The sequence below is a fragment of the Crassostrea angulata genome, chromosome 9, assembly GCF_025612915.1.
Source record: "Crassostrea angulata isolate pt1a10 chromosome 9, ASM2561291v2, whole genome shotgun sequence".
Taxonomy (NCBI): domain Eukaryota; kingdom Metazoa; phylum Mollusca; class Bivalvia; order Ostreida; family Ostreidae; genus Magallana; species Magallana angulata.
The window spans coordinates 1,358,049-1,361,762 of record NC_069119.1 but is presented as its reverse complement, the minus strand read 5'-3'; the positions used below and the strand labels follow the sequence as shown (position 1 = coordinate 1,361,762).

General features: G+C 30.3%; 1 long non-coding RNA gene across 1 annotated transcript; it reads right to left on the bottom strand.

The window, feature by feature from the left end:
- Positions 1–337: 337 nt before the first annotated feature.
- LOC128163820 (uncharacterized) lies at positions 338–3,485 on the bottom strand. The gene is made up of 4 exons (XR_008240867.1): positions 3,434–3,485; positions 2,947–3,012; positions 2,358–2,408; positions 338–682 (listed from the first exon to the last, which is right to left on the bottom strand). It is a non-coding gene; the product is annotated as an uncharacterized LOC128163820 (long non-coding RNA).
- Positions 3,486–3,714: the final 229 nt, after the last annotated feature.

Here is a 3,714-nt window from a genome sequence, read left to right as displayed (position 1 = left end):
TGTAACTGTCAGTTTGTCTGGTCTTTGAATTTAGTATGTTGTTTAAGTCAGATTGTCTGGTACAACTATTTTCTTTCCAAATGCATTTACTCTTGGTGAAAGTTGAATTTTGAAGGTCTTGTTTACTACTTTTCTTTATAATTGGATTTTCAGATACAGTTTCATAATGCCCTCCCCTTCCTCTTGTCCATACTAAATGAATTTGAGATTCGGAATTACGAAAATTATGTTCAAGAGTCACTACATTTGGATTTTCAACATCACCACCAACAGTTACCAGAATGTTTATGTTGAAAAGCCAAGACAGAGCTAAACTACTTTCTTGACCAGCAAAAGTGCCTAATTGTCTTAATTGATTTAGTTCCCTATGTATTTCAAACTCATTCATTGGTAAATTATTGTTGTCATTGTGAAAATACATACAAAAATGATCCAAATTTTGTTCAATTTCATTTACTGCTGAGAGTCTTAATTCAAGGTGGTGATCCTGATTTCCAAAAAGAGCATTACTTACAGCCCTAAATAAACAATTCCTATCCCCAATAATTGGCTGTCTATATAAACCTTATTGTATGAGATAGTCATTTTGTCTGTTGATTTCCATTTCAAACTGATCCACCACAAGCAATTGTGCCTCATTGTTGAGAATGCTACCAAATAAATCATTAACCTGGTCTTTGGTCTGTAAATCATGGATAAAGACAAAGTTAGTATGCTGTTAAATAATTACAATTAGTACAAATTCATCTTATTGGTAGTGATGGGAATTGAACCCATGTCATGGACTGCCAATACACTACATATCCAGGGATTAATGTTTAGTCAAAGTAAATAGTAATTAAATTCATAGGATACACAATATCTAAGAATGCACATAAATTAATTTAATTCCTTTTGTGGGTTTTTTTTTAATTTAAATCATTTAGGTCTAAAGTAAATATCCAAATATTTTTTGATACTTCAATTATTCATGTTTATTTTTTCATTGAATTCAATTCAAATATCATAATAAAAAAATTAAGTTTAAAAGTTAAATAAGGATGGCTTTGGTTTTTTGATGTGGTGAATCTTTGGTAAAGTATTTGACATTTTTGACAAATTCCTTTTGAGTATCCCATGTCTTTGATTTGTTAGACATTAATCCATCATCAAATGTATACATGTGCATATGCAAATAACTGTATTACATGTATTAGTTACATGGTTTATATGTGCATGGTCAGTAAATTTCATATGGGGCTCGAGACTCTGTTAACCAATAATTTCCATACAAATTAGCAGGAGGTATTTTGGCAAGATACAACATCTAGTTTTATCTATTACCTTGCTGTGTTTTGAATTATGTTTAAAATAAATTAAGTGCAAAGTCTAACATGATTCTCTAACACATTTTTCATCAGTAGTTAATAAAGGAAAAAACATTCACAAGAATACCATGAATACCGTGGGTATGCATTTGGACAATTTTTTCTTTATCTCAGGAAGTTATTGAGTTTTTTTAAAATTACTAATTACTTGATACTGGTCCTTGAAACAGAGATACATGTATTTTAATATAAATAATAAAATATCTCTGTTTCAAATACCAGTATCAAGTAATTAGTAGTTTAATTATTAATATTTAATAGGGAGGTAATTTAAATTAAACTGATATCCCTTTAAGGTGGTATGGGACATGTCCATGTTGTGACGTATTGTTTATGGAAATAAACAATCAAATGAAATAATTTAATTCTGGTTGTAGCGCACTTTCTGATTGGCTAAAAAATTATTTTATATCATATAAAGAATGTTGCCTACGTCAAAGTAAGACTAATGTCAAAAACGATCAATACACCTGACGTTACGTTTAAATTTTGTACAATTTTACTTTACTTTAAGGGTCAAATGACAAGAGTAAAAAAAATTTAATTTTAAGCAAGGAATTCAATATTTATTTGTTTTATACAATATAAAATGGTTTGAAACAGCTTCGCAGTTTATAAAGCATAAACTGCCCCAAACCTTTTTATATTGTATTAAACAAATAAATATTGAATTCATTCCTTAAGTGTACTTATAAAAGTAGTTTCTTTTCATCTATTTTCACCTAACAGCATAGCGCAGTGGGTTGACTATGATTTATAGGTCATGAGTTCGAATCCCACTGGAAGTTATACAATTTTTACCTATCCAAATATTTTTAAAAGCTATTTATGGGTTAATATTGTGAAATTTGAAAATTCTAAACTGGTGAAAGCATTTAAATTATAATCTACTTTAATATTCCTCATTAATATCGACAGATGTCCCATACCACCTTAATAAGTTTTAGAAATTCAAATTTACATATAAATAAGCCAAGTACACGTACTTACCAATTCAGGATGCAGCAAATTACTTCACGGAACAGATTGGATGTTAAATCTCTATTTGAGAAATACAGTATCATCATTTAGTGACATCATGCACCTCTATTAGTGATTGAAAATTAATTAATGACTTGTGATTAAATTACCGGTATTTAAATTAAGGAATCATCTATAGGGTTACACCCCCTCCACGGTATTGTGAGGTGATCAAATAAGGTCTTAGGTAATCAAATAAAACCCAAAGGGCTTCCTGATAGATTTTATCGCAAAAAATTATTCCTTATAACTATATTTTATTATAATTTTCAGCAATTGCATGGTTACTAAATTAATCATTGATTAATTGTATTGTGCCATAGCAGCCATCCATTACAAAATTGTGTTATCATAACAAAGACACTGGAAAATATTACTCTTGTTATGTGGTACATGTAAAATAACCCCTCCATTATGGTTAAAATACTAAACTTTAGCATTTTTGATACCCACGCGCATTGTTTGACCATAGAAAATGTATGTACCGGGTATATAACCACAACGTAAATAACAACATTTACAGTATACACATATAACACCTCATTACATAGTAACTTACAGGCTGCACTGAATCAACACTGGGAGCATCCCCATTCATCATTCCAGCACTGATTTGGATTGCAAACTGAAAAAAAAGTTAAAAAATGAATATAGTTGTAAGAGAGGACTTAAACCTATATTTAGTTAGTCACGTTGGGTATAAACACACAGTGTAATATCAAAATTTTATTACAGGAGTGCATGATACCAACTGCATATTGAGATAAACATAAGATAAAATCTTACTATGAGTAAAACTGTTAAAAGCATTTATGAGAAGAATGATGAATGAAATCGTTTGATTCATTGTGTGTGTTATTGTTCAGATGGAGTATATACCTATGTACATATTATATGTATTGATATATATATGTAATTTGATCATATCTTCCAAATTAGCATATTCCGTCCATAATTTAACGTAAATATACTCAAAGATAACTATTGATACACTATTTATTTGTTGATATACACATACTTTACATACTACCTTTCTTATAGCTTACCAACACAAAAACAACACGCCGAAGCGGAGCTGTCGTGTTTACTTTCATATTGGAGAAGTAGAGTATGATGACGTATTCCGAGTGATCATCGGAAGGTTTCGTACTCCGCGCATGCGCGTAAAGGGTAGGTCGATAGCTGCGAGTAGTCGCATGCAGGTTGCACTACAGTATTAAATTCTCCTATATATTCTTACCAAAATTACCTACCTTTACATGGTCATCACTGATTCAAAATGAACTTCTCAGAAAATACCTTTTCACATCTTGTAGTACTAGTCTTA